Consider the following 12,508-nt stretch of genomic DNA (forward strand, 5'->3'; position numbering starts at 1 on the left):
ACAGGTACTGAGGTGCCAAGCCATGTAGAACCTTATAGGTGAGCATGAGGATTTTAAAGTCTACACTTAATTTGACTGGAAGCCAGTGTAAGGACTCCAGGATAAGAGTAATGTGATCATTTGCACTAGACCTGGTCAGGATTCTGGCTGCTGAGTTTTGGACATGCTGTACTGCAGTTTGTTCAAAGTAGATTTAGATACTCCAGCAAGTAGAGCATTACAGTAGTCAATTCGAGAGAACACAAATGTGTTGATCAGCTTTTCAGCCACAGTTAGTAATAGCATAGGACATAGTCTAGCAATATTTCTGAGGTGAAAAAAAGATGTTTTGACAGTATGCTGCACATGTTGGTCGAATGTTAAGCCAGAATCGAATATAACCCCAAAGTTTTTCAATTTAGATTGAAGTTCAAGTACAGAACCATCTATAGATAGAGTTAAAGGACTGGCTTTACGAAGCTGATGGGGGTGCCACTAAGCATGACTTCAGTCTTGTCACAGTTAAGATGAAGGAAGTTTTGAGTCATCCAAATTTTTATGTCAGAGATGCAATTAGATAGAATAGAGACAGCCACATCAGTGTCAGGTTTGGTATGGGTGTATATTTGCATCAGCGTAGAAATGAAAGCTGAGGCCATGTGATCTTAAAAGCTGAACAAGTGGAAACATGTAAATGATGAAGAGCAAGGGGCCCAGTATTGAGCCCTGAGGAACACCAGACTTAACAAGAATTAATTTCAGACCTGTACCCATTAAGAGAGACAAAGTGGCAGCGATCAGTGAGGTAAGATTTGAACCATCTGAGAGCAGTGTCAGAAACTCCAAACACAGTCTCAAGACGAGAAAGTAGGATGTTATGGTCAACAGTGTCAAAAGCAGCACTGAGATCAAGAAGGATGAGTATAGAAAGAGAACCAGAATCAGAAACTACTGTATTAGAAGATCGTTAGTGACTTTGACCAGGGCAGTTTCTGTATGGTATAAGCTCTTCCTCAGCCCTGATTTGGGTAAAGTAAATGACAGGAAGTAAAGACACACAAAGCCTGTTCATCAGTCAATTGATACAGAATACTATTTAGAACACCTGAACATCAGATTGAGTTATTGCATACAGACTAGAGAACCTGAATCTTCAAAGGGAAATAGCCTTGGTTTGTGTGAAATCACTGAAACGACATGGACATGTGAGTGTGTGTGAGTAAGAAGAGTTACTGTAGCAGAAGAGTGTGAGTAGGCAGAGTTACTGGAGGAGAAGAGTGTGTGTGAGCAGAGTTACTGTAGGAAAGAGTGTGAGTGAGCAGAGTTACTGGAGGAGAGGAGTTCACGAGGAATGACAACGCCCCAAAATCAGAGCGTGGCGAACTATTGTGGAGTGAATATTTGGCTTAACCCACTTGGCTGAGGGCCAACCTCCTGGCCATAGGACGAGGAGGCCAGGACCCCCCCGCAAGGTAACCAAGGGGCAGCTGCAGAGGTGGAGTTGGGATGGAGGTGGGATACAAAAGTCGCACGTGAGGGAGAGGGAGATATTGCATTTGGTATTTATAGCATTCGGTGGAGGAAGGACAAAGGGAGTGATTGCTAATCGCTGACAGCTGGGGATGATTGAGCGTGGTTGTTGTCATCCCTCCCGAACTTTAATTAAATAAACTCCATTGTGAGTGAGCAGAATTACTGTAGGAGAAGAGTGTGTGTGAGCAGAGTTACTGGAGGAGAAGAGTGTGAGTGAGCAGAGTTACCGGAGGAGGAGCAGAAGCACTCAGTTGGGACCGTGTGGAACAGCTAGAGGCGCTGATGGCATCAAGCAGTCTCATATTCTGATATAACTGAAAACTAGCTACTCCGGTCACTGTATCAAAATGGCTGCTGAAGAAAGGAAGAACAGACACAACAAAAAACACAGCTGCCCAGGCTGGCAAGATGAATTCAGTGAGCAACCAGCACACTCTTCCCTCTTTGCAATCCAGGTCAGAGGAGAGACACTCGATAAAAAGTAAAAGAGTTTACAGGCAGAGGTTGAAGACACTGTGTTGAGCACTGCCCTCTGCTGGATGATGATGATAATATCTGCAGTGCTACATATCTGAACATGATTTATAACCAATAACAAAACACTCTATTACCGTATTCTGCTGATGATGTAAGTACAGATCTGTAACTTAGATCTTTTTACTACCAGCAACACACGAGGATAAATACATTCTATAACACAAATACAACACACTTCTTGGGATTTAGAGTAATAATGCATGAAAATACAGAATCATTTTTCTCTGGATCACCAAGCTTGGAATGTCCAAGTAGGCCAGGCCTGGCCCTGAGTATAGGTGAACTAGGTGACTGCCTAGGGCCCTGAGCCTGCCAGGGTGCCCCCTCAATTTGCAACATGACATTTTCTTTAATTGGTATGTTCAAATGTTATGTTATGCATTAAAAATTGTTCTCTTGCAAACACCACTTTCCTCATTGTACAACACACAGTAAAAAACTGCACCAGTCACAAGAAATCTCAGCCTTTCACATAGTCTGGGTTTTTTTAACACTGAGCTGCACAAGCTGTCAAGTCCCTGCATGTTAACCATGCAGGGACTTGACAGATTGTAAATGTAAAGTATACCAGTTGGCTGAAACGGTATCTTTCAAAGAAAAATTATCTGCCAACTGTAAGGGGTGATCTCTAAACTTTCTCTCCACTCTCTCTCAGCTCTCATATCAGCTGGATCACTGATTGGTCTGTGAGACGAGCATTTAACCTCAGAGTCAGTTTAGGTTTAATTCAAACTGCCCCAGAGAAGGTTAAGAATAGAAGGTACTGTATTTTACTATAGTTACTTACCTGGATACAATTCAATCCTGCTTCATGAAACCAAAAACTTTTATCAACACATTTACACAAGCTGACTGGTTAATAGACTAATCTTACTCTGTGAAACAGCACCCAGCTTTTATTGGAATTCCTTCTGGTATTTGGACAATCTTGTCATGGTAATGTCTTAGTTGAAGGAAGAAATAGGTGAGTTAACATAGGTTTATCACCATGATTGTGATGATCAAACACTGTGAGCTTTAATTACAACTAACATATAATGAAACATTACAATTGACCTTTTACTTGTCTTACAAACTATGTATTTGTTGTAATAGTTTGAAATATAAAAATGAGCATCAATCATGCAGTGGGTCGACTACTATTATATGAAGATGTAATTTATGATTTTGCCTTCAGAAAACCTATGATTTAATTTATAGAACACTTTTTCATAAAACTTTGTCACCTGCTCAGCCTTACTGATCTCACCTCCCTCCCCTCACCTCATTATTGAGTGCACTTGTTTTTATTTTTTTTCTGCTTAATTTCATATTTACTGTATTTCTAAAATTAATTTCTATGAAGTTTCAGTGCAGTAATTTGTAAGTTATGATTTGCTATAAATTTGAAGTAAGAGAGATCCCGTTTATTATTGTTATAATTTTCCTTTCTAAGCTAAATTATGATATATTGGTAAAATGTTTGCTTCTTGTTTTTGTTTGTAAGGTATTCCTTACTTATCTCAAGATTGTCTATATAGTGTGATGTTAATATTTGTAAAATGTCCAATATATGTAGTACTAATAAAAATCTAAGATGATACAATTAATTCTTAGTATTGAAAAAGGCATTAACACATCAGTCATCCTTTGCCTTCACATTAGAAAACTTCATAATCCAGCCATAAAGACTCAGGTCTGTGTGAAAGCTTCTCAAACAGTGCCCTCTAATGCAGATTTGCAGGTCAGTGCCAGACTGGACTGCAATGAAAGGTCAAACTGTTTCATCACATGATCTTCAATTGCTGTGCAGCAGACATTATGACTGTGAGAGATACAATTAAATCTGATCCAGGTGAAGTGTAGCCAAGTCATTCTGTCTGGAAAAATTGGTATTGGCTTGTTCCGGTATTCCTCTGAATGCAGCAAATTTACTTGAGGTTGAACAAACTGATCTTTACCATTTATTAAGAAGATGGAGACTCCTGTCGGAACAATATTCCCCACCAGCCTGTGGGGAAAAACCTGCCCTCCTCAGTCACCCAAATTGCTGTGGCCTGTCCTATATTACAATTTAAACCCAGTGTGTTTACACTAGAAACACTCAGACACAAAGTGCTATCTGGGTTGATACTAGAAACACCCAGGTAAACACTGCTCTCTGGGTTAAAAATCAGTCAGACGCATGCACAACTCTCTTGGTTTAAAGAAAAAAACACTTACATTTCAATTCAAGTAACTCTATTGGCTTGACTAAAGAATTTTATTGGTGCCAAAGAATAACTATTAACATCCATCAATGCGTTCTGTAACCTTTTATCCAGTACAGGTTTGCAGGGGAGTCAGATCCTTTTCTGGCAAGCAGGGCTCTGGCTTTCTGGGGGCCCTAGGCAGGATCTTTGAAAGGGGCCCTTCCAGATCACAATTTGCACATACACTGCTATTCAGCTCCCATTCCAAACATATTTTAGTATTTACAACAATTGAATAGAAAACCTTGTAAACCATCCTTAAGTAAAATATAATACATATGTTAAAAACTGAGTGCAAGAAGCACTAATTTCACAAACTGAGGCTCCCGTTTTCTCCAGTCTTGCCAGTTTTTTCCTTCAGATGGAGGGAGGATTGGCCTTGGAATGACTGTGAATCCATTGCCTTTGGCCGTGGGAGAGGGCAGGAAGTGTAGATGGAGATCTAGTACCAGATCCAGTCTCAGTAGCTCTAGGAACTGACATGACCTGTTGACCTTTTCCACCTGACCAGTCCAGTGATCACTACAGGTGTTAGTGAGGTGAGGGTATGACACCAGGAGCTGGTAATCTGCAGACAGGGAGAATAGGGAAGATTCTTCAGAAATGCCTTGAACAGCAGGTAACATCAGGAGAGCCAACAGACAGACTGAGTGAGATTTGAAAAAAATGTGGACTGTATCAGTATGTTTTGTTTTGAAGCTGTTCACTCCTCAGCTTCCTGGCAGGGATATTGGGAACTGAAACAGCTCAGAGTGAATAGGCTTGTTTTGTGTACTGTCCTGTCTTTATTTCCTCTACACTTATTGTTGATTTATTGCATCACTTTCTAAAGCCCCATCAACTTCATGGGTCCCCAACACCACTCTGCCCCCTGGTGTCTCACCTGTAAAGGAATAATAACTTTCAGGCTTAATAGGGATTGATTTTCTTTATTAACAGTTTGTTAATAAACAAACAGTTAACAGTTTGTTTGAATCTTGACTGTAACAACTCACAGTGTCCATGATTGATAAAGATATTAAGTAGAATGTTTAGTTTTGTTTTTAAAATCCTCCTTGTTAAAGCTCTCATGCCAGAAGAGGTTGTAATTGAAAAGAAGAATCAATGAGGAATTAGTGCTGTGAGCAAACAGAATAGCTGGGTGAGTTAGAGCCAAGTCAACAATTTCTACAATAGTAGAATGAAAGGTGAAGTCTACAGCATGAAATACCTTTTTATTTCTGGGTTCCCCCTCTCTCTCAGTCTGAAACTAAAAAAGAAACCATTGAAGTGAACATTAATGATTACATAAACAAGATTTAATTTCAAGATAAACATTAACAATACAAAAATAAATTAAAATGAAGTTATATAAATTAAATACAACTAACTTAATGTCATTCATAGCGTTTGTGTGCAGCTGAGCTCCTCCACAGGCTGTGTCCTGTGTCTTTGCCTTCACCCTCAGCACCTGCAGTAGGTTCCAGCTGCAGCAGTGCAGTCCTGCTGAGGGAGGTTTTTGTATGGGTGTGTAACATTGTGTGAACAGCCAGTTACTGTTGAGGTAGTGTAAACCTGTACAGTAATAATTTGCTGCATCTTCAGCCTGGACTCCTGTGATGGTCAGAGTGAAGTCAGTCCCAGATCCACTGCCACTGAAACACTCTGGGACCCCAGTCTGTCGGGTAGTTGCTGCGTAGATGAGGAGTTTAGGAATTTCACCAGCTTTTTGTAAGTACCAGGTTAGTCTGTGCTTAGAATCATGTATGTTCACTGCAGGACTGGTCTTACAGCTCACAGTGACTGTCTGTCCAGGAAGAATTGATTTCACTGCTGGAGTCTGAGTTACAGTAACCTGTCCCCTGGACTCTGAAAATGAAAAATCAAATTACACATGAGGTGATGTAACAATGCAAGTGATCTCCAATATCTTACACTACGATTTAACTTTTGCTGATATGAAAATAATCCTTTTTGTATGCATAGCTGTCATCTTTATTAAATTTATTCTATCTTGATCCATGTGTTTTGCTGTAGTTTAACAGTCTACTAGCACTTGCTATAGCTGGGAAATATATGTTTGATTATTATTATTAAGCTTCTGCAGTAAGAAAGACTAATATTTTAATCCAGTGAGGTCAGTTGTCTCCTGTGGACATGATCCGCTATATATTTATTGTAAGGAGTGTCTATTCATTATAATGAGTACAGTGAATTGTCAAAGCCCAAAAACTCAGGCTGACAAAGAGCTGAGGTTTTCTCTGTGAAGCTGGTTTCTTCTGGAATGACAGGGTGCTGCAAGTCACATGTGGGTCAGCATCATGGATGATCTGCAACAGAGAACAGAGTTTCTGCTTAGGAGGAGTGCTTGTCAAAAGCTTCCTTTTTATATATCCTCCAAAACATACTGTATAGGCAAGGAAAAGACTAAACTGAGATTTCACAGAAAACACCGGTTTGTGTCACTGTCTATCTGTAGCAGACAGAGAAATCATTTATTTTTTAGTGAGAAATCAGCGTGGGAGGTGAAAGAAAAGAAAAATAATGCGCTCTGTAAAGCCAAGAGAAAAATAAAGAGAATACTGTCAGAGCAAGAAAGAAAAGAAGCATGTAAGAGCGTTTATATTTAGAAGCGCTCTGAGCGTTAACTAAAGGTGAGGCTTTTAGAGAAGAAAAATTCTGTTCCTCTGTGCCACACAGTTAATTGATATAATCAGGAGCTCAATTTTTTAAAGGTGAGCAGCAGTATTCTGAATCTTATTGAGTAATCTCCAATGAGCCAGTTTAAGATTATATACAGTATGCTCATGTATTTTAGTTTTAGTTTGAATCCAAACAGCTCAGTTCTGCAATTTGCTAGCAAGCACCAGAAAGAAGTGAATTACAATAATCAAGTTAGTTGTTCAGTATCCAGTTTGGAGAAGTGTACAGGTGTAGTATACACAATGATACACTGATGAAAGCATCTTTTCAACACTGCCATCAAGAGCATCAAATGCAAGGTCTGGGTCAGAATAATTCCAAGATTCCTCAGCTGAGGTTTTAGACTGATTCCAGGACTATCATTAGCCAAACACAGTTTAACACATTTGTAGAGTTGATACAGAGAACCTATCAACATAACACTGGTTTGTTATAGATCAGCTCTTAAGTTTTTTGTTGCATCTATTTTTAATGTCATTTAAACAGTGCATATAGGGCAAATAGTGTTTGACTAATGTCAGGTTTCATGAAATAAAAACAAAAAAATATGTAAAGAAAGGGGGTCACTATTACCTATGATAGAAAAGTAGAAATGTTATTAGCTTTTGCTGAACACAGCACTGTTGCTCCCGCAATTCTCTAAGTTTCACATTCTCTAAGAAGGAAGTGTGACCTGGAAGTTTGCATTCTAACAGCAACTGAGAAATACATTTTGAATTTGAATTTTGAATTTGATCAGTGGATCAAACTTAAGAAACAGCATCTTTGTTGAAGGAAAAAGTCTTTAGTATTTTGTGCATTTTGAACTTGTTGCCCTGTAATTTCCCATTGGCCTTTACCAATCATGGCCTCCTAATAACCCCCATCTATGACCTGGCTTCATCACTCTGCTCTCCTCCCTTTTGATAGCTGGTGTGAGGTGAGTGTACTGACACACTATGGCTGCCGTCGCATCATCCAGGTGGGACTGCACATTGTTGGTGGTGGAGGGGATCCCCATGACCTGTAAACTTTGAGTGGAGTGCCCACAAAAGTGCTATATAAGTATAAGCAATTATTGTTATATATTATTATTACAGGAAGGAGCACGGAAGTGTGTTAAAACCTTGGTTCCATGTGTTCCATGCATCATCTCGGACAATCTGATAAACAACCTTTTTTTAGCTGATTAAGTAAGAAAAGAGTAAAGTTTATTTTGTTGCTGATGCTTGTTAGTAGCTCTGTTCTATAGAAAAGGTTGGTGGGATTCAAAATCTGGAGGAATACAGTCTCTGATGGACAAAACTCAGGAACTGTTACTGTTCATTTCCAATTCTGTCCCTGATGACAGTGGCTGGAAAATTAAAGTGTAACAGACAAAATATTTTGTTTAAAAAAACTGTAAGTATTTGGTCAATGGTTAGTCATATTAGAAATTGCTATGTAATCAATAAATTAAAATAAGGCAACAAAACTAAGAGCTTACTTCTTCCTGCCGTTGTGCTCTCTCCAGAACCTTTTCTGAGGAATATGTCATATCATTCTCCAGGTCTGTGCAGAGCTGCAGAATAATCATTATCATCATTTATTTGCTCAATCATTTTTACATTGATATAACCCAAAACACTTTACATGAAATAAAAAGAAACAACTTGCACATACAATAGGATTTAGAAAAAAGCATAAAGCATAAAGATACAAATAATCGAAACTGTAGAAGTAAAACGTATTCAATAAGGAAATATTATAAAAATATCTTCAATATAAGAAAGAAAAGAGAGGGGAAGTAGCCCTTTACAGATAAGAGAATCCCACCAAGAAGTAAACATATAAAATGAGAACTTACTGTCGTGCCATTATGTCCCCCATCAGCGTCCCTTTTCTTCTGATTCCTTTTAGCTTAAATATACTAAAAAGTCATTTTATGTTGAGTAGCATCAGCAGTAATTCCAGTTATCTGTGGCTGAGAAAACTGGACACAGGGCTAGACACAGAGCAGGAGTGGAGCCTGGACAGAGGGCTGGACACAGGGATGGGTACAGGCTGGACTGGGGGTGGGTGAGGACAGGGAGGACCACCAGGGCTTGTAGCTCCATTGAACTCCAGAGCATGGGACTGAGCTGCCAGACCCCAGGCTGGTATGAGCACCACAATAGGACTGTGAGTCTAACACAGCAGCAGACTTCACTGCCAGCTCACACACCAGGGAGTCCAGGCTGAGGATGCAGCAGATTATTACTACCAACACTACCTCAGCAATACTCATGTGTTCACAGTGTTACACAGCCATACAAATACAAATCCTCCCTCATCAGGACTGCACAGCGACTGTAGTGGGACTGAAGTTGGGATCTACTGCAGGTTCACTTAGAAATGTACTTTGTTATTATATTAGATCATTTTAGACAATCTCAATAATGAACTTGAACTTGAACTTTATTGCCAAATGTAAACGGTACATATACTGGTACAATGGAATTCTAACTTACAGAAAGTCTCTCGATTGTAAAAAAAAGTGTAAAAAAGCTGCAGACAGTGCATCAGGAAAATATACAGACAGTAGACAATGTACAAGTAAACAAGTAAACAGTTTGAATTTAAACACTGCAGACATGTAAACAATGACTGCAGATGTGCAATAAATAAGACATTATAATGACGTAGATGGTGTAGGTGTGGTCAGAGGGGAATGGCCAGATGTGTTCACCAATCGCACTGCTTGTGGGTAGAAGCTATTGAGGAATCTGGTGGTAAGTGTCTGTATGCTCTTGTATCTCTTGCCTGAGGGCAGGTTGGTGAAGAGCTCATGCCCGGGATGGTGACTGTCCTCTGTGATGGCCAGAATTCTACCACGCCAGCAGTCCTCATAGAGTTGTTTAATCTCTGTGAGACCACTGCCGATGATCTTCTGGGCCACATTCAGCGCTCTCTGCAGTACCTTTCTCTCTCGAGAAGAGGTGTTGCCATACCAGACGGTGATCTCGTTGGTGAGGACCCTCTCGATGGCGCAGTGGTAGAAGTTTACCAACACAGATACTGGCACCCCCCATTGTTTGAGGCACATCAGGACATAGAGGCACTGCTGAGACTTTTTCAAGATAGAGTCCATGATCACAGTCCAGGTTAGATCAATAGAAATGAAGCTGGTGACTGTTTCCACTTCTGTTCCATCAATACTGAGAGGCCTGTGAGTATGTGGCCTGTGTCTCCAAACATCCACTATTAGCTCTTTTGTTTTACTCACGTTCAAGTCCAGGTTATTGCTATGACACCACTTTAGCAGCTTTATGACTTCATCCCTGTAAGTGGACTCATCATCATCGCTGATCAGGCCTATTATAGTGGTGTCATCCACAAATTTAATGATGCAGTTGTTGCTGTGTCTTGCTGTGCAGTTGTGAGTGAACAGGGAGTACAACCTTGGACTCAGAAAGCAGCCTTGTGGGTTCCCAGTGCTCAGGGTGAGTGGTATTGATCTTTTATTACCTATCTGCACCACCTGAGGCATCTCGATTAAGAAGTCCAGCAGCCAGTTGCAGACAGAGTTGCACAGTCCTAGTCCCCTGAGCTTTGTCACCAGTTGGTGTATGCTGAATGGAATTGAATGCTGAATTGTAGTCCACAAACAGCATTCTCACATATAAAGATGTCCGTAAACAATGTGGTCATCTGGGCTGCACGTGTCCTAAGGACGCGGGGTGGTATCCCATCAGGCCCTGCAGATTTTCACCCTACTCCTGGCAATCTCCTGGCTGCAGCCCTTGTAGCCAGTGATCGGCCGTAATCCCTGCCACAACCTCCGGGTGTCAGCGCATTGCGTTTCAAACCACACTCTGTAGCTCTGTTTAGCGCGTTTCATGGCTTTCTCTAATGCATACTGTGATTCCCTGTACAGCTCTTTGTGCCCCGATTTGAATGCCGTGGATCTATCTTTTATTTTACTGTGAATGCCGTTGTTGAACCACAGTTTCTGATTGGGAAATGTTCTAATTTTCTTTTCTGGTACACTAATGTCGGTGCAATATATAATAAAGCTGGTGACTGCATCCGAATACTGATTTAAATCTGTGTCGGGAGCTCTTGATGCGTCCCAGTCTGAACAATCAAAGCAGTCTATTAACCTGCTTTCCCCTCCTCAGACCAACAGAGCACTGACCTGTTCGCAATGGGGGAGGTCTTCAGCTTCTGTTTGTAGTCCGAAAGCAACAGGAGAGAGATGTGGTCCGACTTGCCACGACCTGGTTTGGGAAGCGCTTTGTATGCTCCTTTTACTGTTCTGTAGCAGTGGTCCAAAATATTGCCTCTCTTTGTCAGTACAATGACATGCTGAATGTATTTTGGCATATTTATTGAACTAATATCAGTGTTTGTGTGCAGTTGATCCTTTATCTTTGCCTTTCACCCTCAGCAACTGCAGTAGGTCCCAGCTGCAGCAGTGCAGTTGCTGTGCAGTCTCGCTGAGGGAGGTTTTTGTACGAGTGTGTAATACTGTGTGAACACCCATTTACTGTTTGGGTAGTGTAAACTCTGACAGCCTGGACTCCTGTGATGGTCAGAGTGAAGTCAGTCCCAGATCCACTGCCACTGAAACGCTCTGGGATCCCAGTCTGACAGGTAGTTGCATCATAGATCAGGAGTTTAGGAGCTTCTCCAGCTTTCTGTTGATACCAGGCTAGTCTGTGTTTAGAGTCATATACAGTATGTACACTGCAGGACTGGTCCTACAGCTCACAGTGACTGTCTGTCCAGGGAGAACAGATTTCACTGCTGGAGTCTGAGTCACCGTAACCTGTCCACTGGAATCTGAAAACAAGACAAAACACAGTAAATGCAGATAATTGATAACTACAATGTTTGAAGACTTTTAGTAATTTCACACCTTTCTGTTCACCTGGTTCACCTAATTTGCGAGAATCTTAATTGATAAAAAATAAGTATTAAATAAGTATTAAATCATACCCTGAACAGTGATGAGAAGTGTCCAGATGAAGATGGTGATGAAAGTCATTGTTGCTGTGGGTTCTGTTGCCATGAAGGCCAGCTCTCAGTCATGAAGTGTTAAACTCACAGGGCTATAAACATTCCCAGAGCACTGAAGCATGTGCTGCCAATGCAAAGTGTCTCTTCTATGCAAATTGTCTTCCTGGGTTCAGCACCAATTGAAACCAGTCAGTGCTGGAAACACAGGCTTTGTGCTGTGTATTGTGACAGAACAAGATGAGCAGTTTTGCATGAACACTCCCAGGACAGCAGCACTAGACAGAGAACAGCTTTATAAGAAGTAGAAGATGAGACACAATCAGCAGAGCCCTTACTCCACTCGACACAGCATGAATGGAGAAGAGTGTGGAGAGTCTGGTTAAAGCAGCGCTTGGCTCTGTATGTTCAGACACATTACTGGTTGAGGTGATAGCATGTTTAACAGAGACTGAAGCATGCAAATATACAGTTATATTTCATAATACACAATCAGCTATCACTTAAAATCACATTTTACTTAAGCTAAACACTTAAATACAGGGTTCTTGTTTAATTAGAGCTCCATAGTTTACATCTCAGACAGAGTT

Source organism: Lepisosteus oculatus, chromosome 18 (assembly GCF_040954835.1).
Source record: "Lepisosteus oculatus isolate fLepOcu1 chromosome 18, fLepOcu1.hap2, whole genome shotgun sequence".
NCBI lineage: Eukaryota > Metazoa > Chordata > Actinopteri > Semionotiformes > Lepisosteidae > Lepisosteus > Lepisosteus oculatus.